A 17,480-nucleotide genomic window follows, 5' to 3' on the forward strand; every position below is an offset into this window, starting at 1 on the left:
TGTGCCTGTATGATGCCTGTACAGAGCATGCTGGATGCAGCTGACGATGGGCAGAGCTGCTGAAGCAAGGGGCAAGTGCAGTCCCAGAATGATAGGCTACAGTTTGTGACTTTATCGACATCGAGATCAGTAAGATGCAGCAGTTTTGCATTGCAGTTGCTCACTTCCACATTGGTTTTGGTTTCTTCCTACTGTTTTGTGCATCAGAGATTTAGTTAGGGTCTAAATGCCTATATAGATGATGTATGAGTGGTTAGAGGTCAGACAGACAAATCTCAAACCCACGGCTCTACCACTTAATTGCCATAGGACTTGGACAGGATACTCAACTTCTCTATGCCTTAGCTTCCTCAATGGAAAAAAAAAAATCCTTCCTTAAAGGACAACTGTAAGAATAAAACAGAGTAAAGAATCAGGAAGGAGTTATAGATTAAAAAAAAATCTCAAGGCCGAGACGGGCGGATCACAGGTCAGGAGATCGAGACCATCCTGGCTAACACGGTGAAACCCCGTCTCTACTGAAAAAATACAAAAAAACTAGCCGGGCGAGGTGGCGGGCGCCTGTAGTCCCAGCTACTCCTGAGGCTGAGGCAGGAGAATGGCATGAACCCGGGAGGCGGAGCTTGCAGTGAGCCGAGATCCGGTCACTGCGCTCCAGCCTGGGCGACAGAGCAAGACTCCGTCTCAAAAAAAAAAAAAAAATCTCTCATGTTTGTGAGTAGTTGACATGATTACCAGGTTTCTGAAAACTTGCCGGATGCTGGAAATTCAGAGGCTCAAAGCTGGTTAGGATGTGGAGTCACGGGCTTAGTTCAAATCAGTTTAGAATTCTAGCCAGGCATGGGGTGCAATCCACGGGTGAAGTAATGTTGATTCAGCAGAGACTCTCTCAGGTCTTGCGTAGGCAGAGGACCTCCAGGGGCTAACCCTGGAGCAGGGCACCACCTTTCTCCCGCGTTGTTGTCTTCTAAAATGTCTTTTCTTTTTTTTCTCTCTCTCTCTTAGATATACAGGTAGGTCTTTCCTTTGTTAACGGTACAGTTGACCCTTGAACCATGCTGGGATTAGAGGCAGTGCTTCCCCCGCAATAGTCACGTGTAACTACTGACCCCTCAAAAAAGCTACTAATAGCCTACCGTTGACCAGAAGCCTTGCTGATAACATAAACAGTTGATTAACATATATTTGGTATGTTATATATATCAGATATTATATTCTTATAATAAAATAAGCTAGAGAAAAGAAGATGTCATTGAGAAAATCATAAGGAAGAGAAAATATATTTACTATTCATTAAATGGAAGTGGATCACCATAAAGGTCTTTGTCCTCATTGTCTTCATAATGAGTAGGATGAAGGGAGGAAGCAGAGAAGGGATTGTTCTTGCTGTCTCAGGGATGGCAAAGGTGGAGGAAGATTCAAGTATAAGTGAATCCTCGAAATTGAAAACTGTGTTGTTCCTAGACCAACTGTAATCCAATCCAGTTGCCTTTATTCCCTTCGCAGAAGTGCTGGGCACCATCACCAACTTAACCTGTATTTGAGAGTGATATACACTGGGGAAACTTCCTCACTGTGGAGTTCTCTAGGGAGTGAGCAAAGAGATGGGGTAAGGGGTGTAAAAGGTTTATAGAGGGGAGTGATGTCTGGGGAAGACAAAGGGAACGAAGTAGGCTGGACAGGGCAACCCCTGGTGGTGACGCATGTGGGAGTCTCTTATCGATCCAAGGAGAAGTCCAGAGCCAGACTGCCTTTCAGAGAAGCCCCACATTGGGCGGGGGTAACCAAGCCCTAGTACTCTGCACTGCTAGGTGACTAGTTGGGGGCTGCCTGGCTGGGAAGAGTGTGGCCTCAACTGAAATGGCTCCCTGGTGGCCATCTGCTCCTCCCACCAGGGCTGCAAGCTCTTCGCCAGAGGGAGATGGGGCTGCCATCCCAACTAAGTGAGCTCACAGTTCAGTGGTGACAACCATGATTGAGTATTAGCCTCCAGTATATGCTTGACAGTGTTTGAAATAATTTTATTTAAGCCTTAAGGCTACTCTAAGTTAATTTTTTTTCTACATTGGAAAATTGAGAAAACTCAAGAAGTTAAGTTACTTGTCCAAGTTCAACCAATGGCTAGAAAAATCCCAGAGCCAGGGGATTTGAATGGATGAAATGAAGAGATTGTCAATGGAGATTAGAAACTTGTCTTATATTCTTTATAAAATAGAGGGCATGGGCCTGGTGCAGTGGCTCACTGCTGTAATCCCAGCACTTTGGGAGGCTGAGGCGGGTGGATCACCTGAGGTCAGGAGTTTGAGACCAGCCTGACTAACATAGAGAAGACACCCCATCTCTACTAAAAATACAAAATTCACCAGGCCTGGTGGTGCATGCCTGTAATCCCAGCTACTCGAGAGGCTGAGGCAGGAGAATCACTTGAACTCCGGAGGTGGCGGTTGCAGTGAGCCGAGATCGCACCATTGCACTCCAGCCTGGGCAACAAGAGCGAAACTCTGTCTCAAAAAAAAAAAAAAAAAAAAAAAAATAGGGCATAGAGGGCATGCATTCATCTTATCCAAAGAACGTAGGGATTTTGACTCTGGTCACAGTGTTTGTGGGTGGGGCAGGTGGAGGGAGGGGAGATGGGCTTTTGGACTAATCACATCATTATGTGACAGAGGTCATAACAATGTCTGGTTGTAGAAGGACCAGTTATCTTCATGGCCACTGCAGCCAGAATATTGGCCTCAACAATCCAACTCCTATTAACATTCAGAAAGTAAACACAGAGAAAGAGTCTGTAACTGAGAGGGTCAGGGAGGAGGAAGTAACAGATTACCCTTAAAAAAAGGATGGACTACATTTTGAAATAAGACTTGTAAAATTATTCCTGCAGTTAACAGTGATAAATAAGACGGCAAGAATTAGAGCCCACAACTTCAAAAACAACTTTGAGTGGCAGAAAGTATCTTCCCCAGATGCCTTATTGAATTTGAATTTGCTAACCAGCTCAATTGCCTTTATGCAGTCAATTAGGGCAGATTTCTATGGCTAATGAAGATGAAAACAATGAGTTCCCATATGTCAGTCAGGAACCGTCCCACTGGATTTGTGGGGTGCATGGCCGCATCTACCTCCATTCTCCTCCAAGTGAACAGACCCATTCTCCCTCAAAGGTACTTAGGCTTGTACTTGGATTTTAGAAAGCAATAACAATTTATAGTTAACTTTGAATTTGATAAGATTCTAGGTAGTGTCTTCAGAATTCCATCTCATTAACCTGGCCAAGGCCTTTCAGATTTCAACAGTCCTTATCAGACCTGAAACTGGAAGACTTGCCCTTTTTTCATACATTTACAAAGCAAACAGAGCCCATTGTTTGGACCAGAGATGGGAGAGGAAGCTTCTCTCTCAGGACATCGAAGATGCTATTCTGATAGATCCTCAGAGAGCAAAAGGTGACCATTAAATCTGAATCGCGCCACTGGCTTTCATACATTTTATTCTGCTATTACTACACATCCAATATTGAGAACCAGGATATCTATGGTATTGTGATCATTTCCCCTCACCTGAGCCTTAGCATGGATATCCTGGTGTTGTAGATCTATGCCAAGGCTCAAGCGAGGGGAAGTGATCACTTTCTTCCCAGGGGCAGTAATTACTTAAACATCCCTCCAAGAAGAGCTGAGTTGTTGAATTTGTACTCAAGACCCAGGGCTGCTCTAGGGAAGGGTGAGAACGTGGCATGGGATGAGCTGAGAGGTGCTGAATCCTGAACTTGAGGGTGACTCAAGAGGTGCCCTCCAATCTAGAGTTGCCATGCAATATTTGGGATATAGATATACTAAAAAATTATTGGTTGTCTGTCTGAAATTCAAAGGTTTTTACTTTGTATTTTATCTATATATTACCTGTCTTTATTTAGATTTTTAAGTTCTGTATTCTATCTGGCATCCCTATTTTAATCACAATCTCCAAAACCAAAGAACAGAGCCAAAGTGTCAGTTCATGTAACGTAGATACAAAGGTAGATTCTAGTAACCAGGCAAGGGGATCAGTTAGAGAGAACCAACAATGACAGATTTAAACAAGATATTTTGAGTTGTTGGATGCAATAGAAGTTATTGACTGATTGAAACATGCAGTGCTGGATAATAGCATTCGGTGAAGGCAGGACTGTTACTAGAAAACAGTGTCTAAGAGACAGGTACTGTTATTACTCCTATTTTTGCTGAAGAAATGGAGGCATGCGGAGTATAGGTAACCTACTCCAGGAAGCACAAGCAGTAGAATCAGGACTGGAACTGGAATTGGCCTCCCGTGGCCAAGCCTCGCAAACTTGATACTCTCTTTAGGAAGGTTTTGCTCTTTTATTTGCTTATACAGATTTTAGGTGCTTAACAACATCAGAAACTCACTTCTGAAGACAGTTTTTCTGTGTGCAGCTTAAGGACAGGTTGATGGAAAGAAAAATCAGAGTTACCAGATTCTCCTTAAATATTAGCTGATTAATAAAAGAAAGACATTGTTTTAGAAGAGGAAGTTTTAAATAATAGTAATATGTGGTTGTTTAAAAAAGTCAGAGTTCATGTGTACTCTCTTGTCAGTTACAATGCCTTCTATTTCAGGTAACAACTGACATCTAATCTGTTCGCAGATTCAGTAAGACCCTTGTTGAGAAAGTCATGGGTGTCATGCCCTGCACTAGACGCTAGATATGGTCATGAAAAGATGCAGAGTGCACAGTGCCCGCTTTCTGAGAAACTAGGCTTCTCCCATTGCATTTTGTGCAGACCTGGATTTTCTCTTTGCCCCTCAAGACTCCTGCTGACCCCACTGTGTGGCCTGGAAGACTAATTTCCTCCCCGCTTCATCTTCTAGATTTCTGCTTTTCACAGGCTTTGGTCCGCAGCAGGAACTGGGGAGATGGAAGAGGGTGGAGAGAGGTTGGAGGTTTCTTGCCTGCTCTTTCCCTAAGAGAAATCTGTTTCTCTTCTAGAGTCTCCGATCCTGCGAGCAGCCCCTCTTCATAGCCAGAGCTCTGAGTTCTCATATTTGTCCCCTGCCTTCCACTTCCCAACAGGTTGAGGGGTGATAAAGGCCTCCCTTGTTGCTGATTCCTGAGGCTTTACCATAGCTTGTCCGTCTCCTTAAGCCTCTGCTGGTTTCTCTAGATAGCCTGTCAGTTTAAGTCCATTTGGTGACCCCTTTGAGCGTGTCATCTCTTTCCAGCTGGGATGCTGACTGATAGAAGCATTGCATTCCCTCCAAAGTTATGCTTTGCAGATGGTCTATAAATTCTGATGAAAAAAGAAATCCAAACCAAAGACAAAAACACTGAAGCAATGAAATATACTTGGGAGAAAGTAAAACTATAATGACATGCGTGCTGACTGTACCCCAAATAGAAAAGAGGCCAGCACTGCCAGTATAGTTGACCCCTAAACAATGTGGGGTTTGGAGGCCAACACCCCCATACAGTGGAAAATCCATGTATGACTGCCCCAAAACTAAACTACTAATAGCCTACTGTTGACCAGAAGCCTTACCAAAAACAGAACTGTCGATTAACACATATTTTGTATGTTATATGTATTATATATTGTATTCTTACAATAAAGTAAGCTAGAGAAAAGAAAATATTATTAAGAAAATCGAAAGGAAGAGAAAATATATTTACTATTTATTAAGTGGAAGTGGATCATCATAAAGGTCTTCCTTTTCTTCGCCTTGATGTTGAGCAGGCTGAGGAGGAGGAGGAAGAGGAGGGGTTGGTCTTGTTGTCTCAGGGGTGGCAGAAGCAGAAGAGGCGATGGAGGTGGAAGGGGAGGTAGGAGAGGCCAGTGCATTCTGTGTAATTTGTATCGAAGAAATCTGTGTATAAGTGGACCTATGCAGTTCAAACCCCAGTTGTTCAAAGATCAGCTGTATAGTGTGTTCCCATCCCGCCGACCAGAGTCCAACCCAAAAGCACTTCTTGTATATGAATTATCAATGCATCATGTACTTGAGCAACCACGCAAACAGTGTCCACTGCTAAACTACACAGTACACATTTCTATAAACATATTTTATATAAACATATACTTTATGTACATCTCTCATAAATAAGAGTTAGAAGAATTGATTAGGTTTAGTAAAGAAGAAAGACACCACCCAGGGCAAATGACTGCCACATTTGCTCAGGGATTTCTCAGAGGACCAAACACACTTTGAGCTGTCGAAAGAGATATAAAGAATAAAGAAGGATGTTATGGGAAGAAGCTTTTGTTTCTATGTAAGGAAAAACTTTATAACAGTATGAGGTCCCAAAAGAATTTTATAGATTAACTATATGTTGTTTGCTCATAAGAATCACTTGACTTTGGCTTTTGGTTATATAACCTATTTGGTTCTTCAAAGAAAATTTTATGATCTTAATTATGTGGCATAAACAGCTTAAAAAAAAGATTTGCTGGGCAATCCCGAATAGCCCTCTTAATATAAGGCATGCCCGTTTTATTCCCCTCATCTGCTGAAGGCTGGATTTAAAGGAGCCTTTTCTTTCTCTCTCTCTCTTTTTTTTTTTTTGGAAACACTGTCTTGCTTAGTCACCCAGGCTGGAGTGCAGTGGCACCATCATAGCTCAGTGCAGCCTTGACTTCTCGTGTTCAAGTGATCCTCCCACCTCAGTCTCCAGAGTAGCTGGCACTACAGGAGCCACCATGATCTGCTAATGTTTTAAATTTTTTGTAGAGACAGGGTCTTGCTATGTTGCCTAGGCTGGTCTCTAACTCCTGAGCTCAAGTGATCTTCCTGCCTTGGCCTCCCAAAGTGCTAGGATTACAGATGTGAGCCACCACACCCAGCCTTATAGAGCCTTAATGGAAAACGACATCTTGCCAGAAAAATGTAGGCATTAGTAGTCTTTTGCAACTGGTAAGTGTGTGATATTAAACAAAAACATAGTTCATACTGTGTTAATATATAAGTAAAGCTGCCAGAACGCCGGCTCATAGTGCTATGTAAGTGCCTGCTAGTATTTTTATTGTTGTTGTTATTTTGCTTTGACAACATTTCATCACATCACAGTTTTAGTTCCAGTGGGTCCTGTGTCACTCTTCCAGAGTGCGTGGTGCTCCGCCTGCCTGAGGCCTCTTCACTTTCAGGGACAGTTTGTCTCAACTCTCACCACCCCCTCCCCATGGGAAGTCACACCTGGTCTCTACTACGGGGAGGAGCAGAGTCTTCAGGGCGTGGCTGGCCCAGCTTCCTGGTTTCTGCCCCTCGGCGAGGCCTTGTTGCCTCTCCTGCAGCGCCCAGCTTCCGCTCTGCCTCGCAGGCTACGGCAGGGCACAGACAGCCACGAGCGGTCACACGAAGACCTTCTACAGAACCTCACTCCTAGAGAGAAGGTAGAGATAAGGTTGGGGGAAAATTACCGTTAGTCTCCAAAGAAAAAGGAAAGTGGGACTCTCAGTCTGCCAATTACGGTAGATCATTGATGTGAGCCAACAGCCAGTTACAAATGCTGTCACCAATAACCTTAAACTAGAACAGACCATTAACACTACTCATTAGTTGTTTAAACTTTATATAATACTTAAGTTGAATGCTTCTAATTTTGCAGTTTTTATTTTCTCAAAATATTTTCCAGTCTTTGTAAGATTCTCCTTGCTTATCACTTTCAGAGTATGAGGCTCCTTTTTATTTTTGGTTGGCATCAAAATACAACTAATGTTAATTTGCTATTGCAGTTACAATTTTTAGATACACAACTTATTGCAATAGGAAAGACCTGAGAGATTCCTAAATAGAAGGAAACCCAGAAGTCATTTTCCCCAGAAAATGGTAGAAACATTGCTTTTTCAAAGATGTTAATTTGTATTTTTATCAGTTTAAAAAGCAAATTATGGGTGGTTCATGCCTGTAATCTTAGCATTTTGGGAGGCCCAGGAAGGAGGATCACTTGACCCCGGGAGTTCAAGACTGACCTGGGGAACATAGTGAGATCCTGTCTCTATAAAAAATTTAACACACACACACACACACACACACACACTAGCTGGGCATGGTGGCACACACCTGTGGTCCCAGCTATTTTGGGAGACTGAGGCAAAAGGATCACTTGAGTCCAAGAGGTCAAGGCTGCAGTAAGCCATGCACTCCAGCCTGGGCAACAGAGTAAGACTGTTTCTTAAAAAAAAAAAATTGCAAAATGCCATATAATTGATCACTTTTGAGCTGCTGACTTTAACAAAGAAACTTGTCCCTTGTTTAAGTCTGATGAAAAAGTTAATCTATCAGCAAAAAATCCTTCAGGAGTAAAAATATAATATCAATTTATTTGGGTTCAATTCAACCAATATTTGTTAATCATTTATTATGTACCAGGTGCATTTCAAGGCACTGTAAATTCGGAGATGACTAAGGTGGCCCTGACCTCAGAAGCTCACAATTCGTCCCTGTGACAGGAAGCTAGACGAGGCACTCTAGTCCAATGCGAGGATCTGCACTGGAACCTGGGGCATGGGGCCCTGACAGAGCGCCACAGAGGCTGTTGGCGTCTTCTGAAGGGAGCTTGGGCTTATTCGGCTCCATGTCTGTCCCCTGTGAGAGGCTAGCTGCTGCTTGAGGGCAAGGATAATGTCTTTACTGCTTTTTATTCCTGCTGAAAGTTCAGGGATCAATTTATCTTTTTTATATAAATGAAAGAGAAAAAGAGGGAGAGAGAGAGAGAAGGAGAAAGAGAAGAAGGAAAAGGAGGAGAAGGAGAAAAGGAAGGAAGGAAGATGTTCTGGGCTGAATTGTGCACCCTCAAAATTCACACATTGAAGTCCTAACCACCAGTACCTCAGAGTATGACTCTATTTGGAAACAGGATTTTCAAAGAGGTAATTAAGGTAAAATGAGGTCATATGGGTAGCTTCTGATCTAGTACGACTGGTGTCTTAGTAAGAAGGGGAGATTAGGACACAGACGCACATGTGGGGAAGACCGTATGAGGACGCAGGAGAAGGTGGCCCTCTGCAAACCAAGAAGGAAGGCCTCAGAAAAAAACCAAACCTGCCAACACCTTGATCTCACACGTCTAACCTCGAGGACTGTGAGGAATACATTTTTGTTGTTTAAGCCAAGGCAATGGTGTTTATTATGGCAGCCTTGGCAAACTAATACAGAAAGAAAGAAAATAAGAGGTTTTTCTTGAGTCAAACATTAAAGAATGAACGTGATTGTTTCTAAATTGGAAAAGGAAGAAGGAATGATTAATTCTGCCTGGAATAGGACGAGTCAGTAAGGATTTCATAGAGGAGATGACATTTGAGCCGGAACTTGAAGAGGTGCCAGAACTTGCCACTTGGAGAAGAAGACGAGAGGTTAAGGCAGAACAGGAAGAGTAACCCTCTTACAGAGAATTGCAAGTACTTGGAAAATAGATCTAACAGGGATATCTGAGGTGTAGACTTGAGGTGAAAGGCTCATGGGAAATAAGACTGGACAGGGAGATGAGGAAGGAAAAGACGATGGAAGACCAGTGGTAGAACGAGAAGGTAGTTTACATGGAAAAAAGAACTGATCTGGTCTTTAGTTTAGAGACAGATACCTGGAGGAGAAGAGAAGGGTGAAGAGAGAGCAGGAGGTTAATTAGGATCTGTCACAGTGGTGTAGACAGAGGGGAGGAGGCTCTGAGCTCGAGAGAGGGAGGCATGGAAAAGGTGAGTGCCAATGTCACATTGTGGGTAGAATCTCTAGAAATGACTGACCACCACAGAAGCTGTGCTCAACAATCACACTAAGATTTTAAGCCAGGAAAGGGAAGATAACTGCACCAGGGGCAGAAATACAAAGTCAGGAGGAGGCACTGGCTGTGACTGAGGGGAGATGATTTTATTTTAGATTTGAAGTGTGATAAAACCAATGTGTGTTGCAGTGATTAGGAGAGATCTGGAAGGAGAAGCTGCACTCTGGAAGAGGGTTTAGTGCCATCTGGACCCCAGTCTGTGGAGGCCATGTCATGTCAGAGCAGACCTCTCATGTATGACTGTGTTCCAGCGTCAGTCGTAAACCATTAATAGACACGCTGGCCCTTTCATGGCCCCCACCCTCCTGACTACTGCCCTTGAGAATATAACCTTGTTTTACCCTTCCTTGGGGAAGGTAAGTTATGGTGCCATAAAAAATATCCCAAAGTCTCAATGGCTCAAACAATAAAGATTAATTTCTTGTTCATGTTATACATCATGGTGTCATTGTTCTCCCTCTGGATCCAGGCCATGGAGCTGCCATTTATAGTCATCATGGCATCAGGAAGAGAGAGCTTGGCAAAGCCTTTGTATGCACTTAAAACTTTCATCCCAGAGAGGCCCAAGTGCTGAGAGACACACCTCCTGTGTGGAAGGATTCCAGATGATAGATACAAAGGCAGTGTGGGTTAGCTGCCCAGCCCTCAGAATGCGCTGTGCCCTACTGTACTCCCCCTGTAGAGTGTGGGGCCCTTGCAGTGGAGAAGCCGGGCAAAGACCACATCGGCCCAATGACAAAAGTCTACACGCAGCTCTAATGAGACATGTTGGTACCATGATGTGATGGGGATGTGATGAGGAGGGCATCTCACCTCTGTGGTCTTCCCACCCCAAACCCATATCCTCAGTCTAATAATCATGGTGAAAACATCAGAAAAACACAAACTGAAGTATATTCTACAAAATACCTGCCCTGGATTCCTCAAAACTGTCGAAGTCATCAAAAATGAGGAAAGTCTGAGAAACTGCCACAGCCCAGAGGAGGCTAAGAAAAAGATGACAAACAAATGCGATGTGATGTCCTGGATGGGACCCCGGACAGAAAACGGACCTTCGGGGAAACCTAGTGAAATCTGAGTAACGTGTGGACTTTAGTTAATGCACCAAGGTTGGTTCCTTAACTATGACAAAGGTAGCCAGAAAATGTAAGGTGTTACTAGTAGGAGGAACTAGGGGAGGGGCATGTGGAAACTCAGTATGCTATCCTCGCAACTTTTCTTCAAATCAAGGTATTCTTAAGAGAAGTGTTTATGTAGATTAAACAAAAAGAGGAGCATGTCATTTCCACTCACAAAATTAACCCAAGAACTTGGAGCTCCTTGCTCACACCAGATTCTTCCTCTCAAGTACTGTCACTCAGCATCATGAGATTATGAAAATAAAGGAAGTCTATAGCTTGTGGCCAGGAGTGACCAAATACTAAATAAGTTTATCAACTGTAGTTAGAAGGAGAAAGAAAATCAAGTGAAATGGTATGCACCACTAGTCTGTAAACCAAAGCAAAACAGCAAAGAGGAATAATACTTATTCAGGATTATCACTTCCAATTTCATTGACCTGTGGCCACACCTAACCCACGTGGCAGACAGCAGCAGTGTGCAGTCCCACCATGTGTCTAGGGGATTTGTCGCTGTGCCCTCTTCCACCCTTTGGACCTGAAGCTTAGTGCCACTTCCTGGACTCCTATGCCCTCGTGCGATTCGTTGGCTAGGATTTAGATTTTTTTCTTTACCCATCCTGGGTGACTGTCTCCCTTGGTCCAGTCTGATCCCTGGAACACCCTAAAAAACGAAGTCCTTTTTTTTGTGTATCATGCTTCTACACTGCCTGCCTGGCCCCAGGAGCACCGTGGACAGAGAGAATAACATCTGCGTTGCAACACAAAGGTTATCAGAATGCAGTAGAATTGAGGCTAGTGAGGAGAGTGGAACGGAACAGACCTAGAACCATGCATGGTCTGCAGGGGACACAGCAAGGGGCCTAGCTGGATGGGCTAGAGGGGTTATGTTAGGGTGTACTGAGGAAACTGCAAGGAGATGTGGTGTTGGGTTGTGAAGCGTCCTGTGTGCTTGGCAGAGAAACTTGCGCTTCTCTGAGTGGAGAGATTCCGCTGTGTCAATGTTGGATGCAGGTTGCCTTGTTCTCCACAGAGGAATCTGGTGACAGTGCTCAGGAGGGATGGTGGCAGACATCAGAAATCAAAATCTGAAAGCCAGAACCCATGTTCACTCAAATTACCATGAACATTCTGGAATGGAAAACAATAAAAAGAGGTCCAAAAGTGTGAGAGGGAAGCTGTCAGTTTTAACTCCAATATGTACTTATGTCTTGTACACTATCTGTGGTTGAGATCCACAAGAAAGGGAGCTCACAGAGGCATATGTTTAGATGTTTTGTTTACAAATAAACTGTCACAGCATAGGAGTTTTCCTTCTCTCTCATCTGATTTTTTTTTTTTCCTGGGAGCAGTTTATAGTCCATATTTCCACTTCTCCTCTCAAAGAAACATACACCTTTGAATGGTTCACAGGGTCACTTCTGCCTTCAACAAATTAGCGGCTGGGCCAGGAGCCAAGATCATGCAGTTTGGTGTTTCCAAGTGGCCTTGTTGCATCTGCTGGGCTAAATTACCAGCTTGTGGGAGCAGCGGGCCCCAATGTGTGTTGCTATGCCCCTGGGAGAGAGTCTCGTCTTTCTCTAGTGTCAGGTCTGTAGTCAGTATCGTTACATTCTCATTTCTTCAAATATTGCCACTGATTGGAATTTGTTTTGTAAAAGGAAGTCACCGAGTTGGATTCATTGCCACAAGCGTGTGTTGACTTCTAGAGCAAATATAATAAGAGGTGAGTAGAAATTAGGTAATAAAGTCACAAGTGTTTGGGGAAAGTGCTGGCTGCCCGTGTCCTGCTCTTGGGTACCCAGCACAGCATCTGTGAATTGCACTCATCCAAGCTGTCATCAATCTGCCTTCTCTCTGCTGAAAAACTGTCTGCTATTCTCATGAATTGCCAGCTAGGTAATAACTATATCCGTCCTAGGCACTTTACTCCTTTACAGAATTTTTTTTAGTGTCTGTGGGGTTCCTTTGCTAATGTAGAACATGACAAGGTGCAACAGTTAGGTACAGTGCATGGTGTGAGGGTAAAGAGAAAGACAATGTTGGCAGCCTAGTGATAAGCTTCCAAATGTCTCATTTCTTTTTGCCGAGGCTTTTGATTTTGCTTTGTTTCAGAAAACATTAGCATGTAAAATTCAATTTGGCTCTCCTGCTCCCTAGATTAGAAGTTAATGAATTTCATTGGTATTTGATCTGGCCACAGGCTATTTCATTAGCTAAAGAAAAGTTTCATTAATTTTAGTGACCTCATAACTATACTGGATGGTAGACTCTGATGTAGTTACACTGTTCCTATTCAGTTTAATCTTTATATTTCCCTTGGAGATGGATGGCATGGCCCTGCTAATTTTCACAGCTACATAAATATAGATTAAAAACAGCATCTAAGATTGGATACTGTTATTGTTCTCCTGTCTGTTCTTAGGGTAATCAGGGGATGCTTCTTTGTGGGGAGGGACTACCTGGCCTGGAGCAAAGGAGCCCTCCCCAGGACTTGTGGGAGGGAAGCAGGTGAGAGACATTCAGACAAAGCCCATTAGGCACCTGGAGAATTTGACAGGCTATGATGACACAGACAAATCATGGTTCCCTTGCCATTTCTTCTGCATAAAGGAAAGAATTTTAGATCTATTACATGAATATGTTTAAAACACAAACAATTCATTGCTCCTGCTGGTAGCTTTTAAGATAAGTGGAAGAAATTATTATTCTAAATGGCATTTGAACTGTAGAGTGAAAAGCCAATTTTATCTATTGTTTTGTATTTAAAACATTCAGAATAATGACAGATATGTACAACAACATGGATGTACCTCACAAACATGAAGTTGAGCAAAAGAATCCAGGCCCAGAAGATTATATATTATTACTCTATTTGTGTAATAGTAATCTAAACAAAACAAAACAAAACAAAAACAGACAAAACCAATCTGTGGCGTTAGAAGATCAGAGTGGTTATAGTTGGGGGTAGGGATGGGGGTGGCTGTAGTGGTTATAATTGGGGGTAATGATGGGGGTGGTTATAGTGGTTAGAGTTGGGGGTAGTGATGTGGGGGCAGGAAGGGGCCAGCTGGGGTGCTGAAGATGTTCTATTTTTGATATTGAGTTTATTCACTTTGAATTAGGTCGTTGCAAGTTGTACACTTTTTTTTGTAAATAGTTTGCATTTCATTAAAAAGTTAAATAAAAAGAGAATTACCACACACACACATACACACACACACATGAGACAGAGAAGGGGAGAGAGAGTAAGAGAGTGAGAAAGCTAGAGAGAGAGAATGTTCACATAAATGATCTCATTTAATTTCCGGACAACAATCTGTGAAGGAGGCATGGGGGATGTGAAGGCCCCACTCCCTGAGAAGCTTGGAGAACTAAGTGCTTTTGACCCACCTGTCTTCTAAACAGGGTCCAGTGCGCCCCCCTCCCCTCCCCTGCACCTCACTGCCTGCTGGCAGGGCTCACCCATTGTAACGTGCCGGTAAAATCAGGGGAGATGGACGAAGCCAGAGCCCTGTTGACACTGAGTCTAATATAGAAGAGAAGCGAAAGGCACATAGAATCCTGTACTCTGACTAATAAGGAGAAAACCCACACTAGAGGTCTGTAGTTTTTAAAAGCCAGTTAAACCCGGAAGGGTCCTCATAAGCCCTCATGTGCAAACGGCTTCCAAACACACTTGGGTCATAAATTAACGGCTAAACAGGAACACGGATCCCCACTGATGGCTCCATGTGGGAGTCTGAGACCAGCAAGTACTAAGCGACCACTAGCAACCACATGGATGCTTTGTGTATTAGTCTCCTATCACTGCTGTAACGAAATACCACAAATTTTGTGGCTTAAAACAACATAAATGTGTTATCTTTTCTTTGTGGGTTTTTTTTTTTTCTTATTTTAGGGACAGGATCTTTCTATGCTGCTCCAGCTGGACTTAAACTCCTGGGCTCAAGTGATCCTCCTGCCTGCCTCAGTCCCTCTTCTCTGACCCCTGCGTCAGGAGCTGGGACTATAGGTGCGAGCCACTGTGCCCAGCTACAAATGAGTTATCTGAAATGTGTTCTCCACGGGTCCTGCTGGACTACACTCAAGGTGTCAGCAGGACTGCATTCCTTTCTGGAGGCTCAAGGGGAGAATCTGTTTCCTTAAGTATTCAGATCATTGGCGGAACTCAGTTCTCTGTGATTGTAGGACTGAGGTCCCTATTTCCTTGCTGGCATCAGCTGGGTCATTCCCAGCTTCTAGAGGCCACCCCTGCATCCCCTGACTCTGGCCTCGTCCTCCATCTTCAAAGCCAGCCACAGTGAGTGGAGTCCCTCTCATGCTTTGAATCTCTCCTGTCTTCTCATCTCTCTGACATCAGCCAGTTCTCTACTTTTAAGAGATCATAGATTGTGCCCTCCTAGTTAATTCTGGATAATTGCCCCATCTTGAGATCTATAACCTTAACCACATCTGCAAAGTCCTCTTTGTTGTATAACATAAAGGTTTTCAGGGGCCAGGACGTGGACATCTCTGGGGGCTCTTATTTGGCCTACCATACCTCAGAACACTATGTGAAAGAGACTTTACCTGAAACATGAGTATACGCACATCTCCGGCCGGCCCTCCTGATTGTAGCTGTGGTGTGGAAGAATTTGCAGCAGGTAATGCAAAGCATTAGCAGACCTAGAGTGTGCTCTTTGTCTTACACCTTGGGTGTGAAACACTTCATTGCTGGTGTTAGAAAGCAGATTCCATTGAGCCAGGAGAAACATGAGGAAGCCACCAAAGCAGTCCCATGTATGTTTTTAAAAAGTTGCCAAAGGGCCAGGCACAGTGGCTCACGCCTGTAATCCCAGCACTTTGGAAGGCCGAGGCAGGCAGATCACTTGAGGTCAGGAGTTCGAGACCAGCCTGGTCAACATTATAAAACCCTGTCTCTACTAAAAATACAAAAATTTGCTCGGCGTGATGGCACGCACCTGTAATCCCAGCTACTCAGGAGGCTGAGACAGAATTGCTTGAATCCGGGAGGTGGAGGTTACAGTGAGCGAGATTGTGCCACTGCACTCCAGCCTGGGCAACAGAGTGAGACTCTGCCTCCAAAAAAAAAAGTTACCATAACCCACATGGTAGCATTGGCATCACTTTCAGATGACAAGATGCGGGAGCTGTGTGCTAACATCACCATGAGAATGCTGGTGCTGTGGGAGTGCACCACCCACTGCATGAAACTGACAGGGCCTCCGTCCACTCCTTCAGGACAATTGGTGCTGTCCCCATGGGTCAAGTGGTGACTGGTACTCTAGGTGCAGATCTGGTGGTCACTTTTTCCAAGTCAAAACAACGACCGAGGCAACTTCTATTGAAATGCTTTGCTTACAGCAAAGTTCTGCCTCATGACAGCATAGGCTTCAGCATCAAAAACCTGTCCATCAGTGATGCTCATTGCAGAAGGAATGGCTTCTCCCTGCTCTGGAAGCTTCCAACTTTGCATAGGTGAGAACCCTTGGCCATCCAGGCCAAATCAGAGTTGGCCAAACCCCGGGCTGAGTGGCCATACTGCTCTGTGGTTTGCGAGGGGAAGTTTGATGCGGCAAGAAGCTGGAAAAGGCACAACATCTGGAAGTCTGGTGATGATATTGCAGTTGGTGTGGTTCCTGCCAGGGTCACGTGTGTAAAGAGCTTCTCAGACCGGAGACAGTTTTGCTGTCCAAGATATGACAGAGTCTGCAGCTGTGGGTGTCATGAAGACAGTTAACAAGAAGGCTGATGGAGGCAGCAAAGCAAAATGTACATCCAGAAATCTCAGAGGTTAAAAGAATATTCCATCCCACATCTGTGCCCTAGTCTCAATCTGGCCCAGAATTGACTCGGCACCATTTGTCCTGATGGACAATTTGAGTCATTTGTGTTCAAGAGTAAAACATCGGCTATTGGTACAGTGGATCATAAAAGCTTCAAAAGGAAAAGAATGTTTTGTGGACTAGCTCTTTCACGGCAATATTAAATTTTTAGATTTTAAAATGGAAACAATGTGACCAAAAATTGGCCTCAGAATTTTAAGCCCATTAAAACAAAATTTAATGTGGGAAAAAAAAATAAAAAGAAATACTGTAGGATAAAGATGAGAAAATCTTCTAGGAACTGGAACAAAAATACAAAGGCATTTTAAAAATAGGAGAAAAAGACAAAATTAAATGGTCTGTCCACAAGGCCCCACATCCTACTAAAAGGAATTCCAAGTGAGAATGAGGGAAATGGAGGAAGAGTTTGTCAAAGATGTTATTTAAGTAAAAATTTCAGAAATGAAAGACACAAGGCCTCAGGGTCTATTACCACACGCCAGCACACGATGAGCGCGAAACGCCAGCAGCAAGGTATGTCCGCATGTGTTCTCAGAGGCTGAGATAAAAAGATTTACAAACGCTCCACAGAGGAAAACATAGCTCATCTACAGAGAATGAAAATTCAAATGCTATTGGACTTTTCAACAGTCCTGTCGGAAGCTCGGAAACTGAGTAGCAGGCCTTCAAATTTCTGAGGGGAAATGACATCTATCCTAGGATTCTACATGCAGTCAACTGAGTATTGTCATATGGTATGAC

The sequence above is a fragment of the Papio anubis genome, chromosome 1 (assembly GCF_008728515.1).
Source record: "Papio anubis isolate 15944 chromosome 1, Panubis1.0, whole genome shotgun sequence".
Lineage (NCBI taxonomy): Eukaryota > Metazoa > Chordata > Mammalia > Primates > Cercopithecidae > Papio > Papio anubis.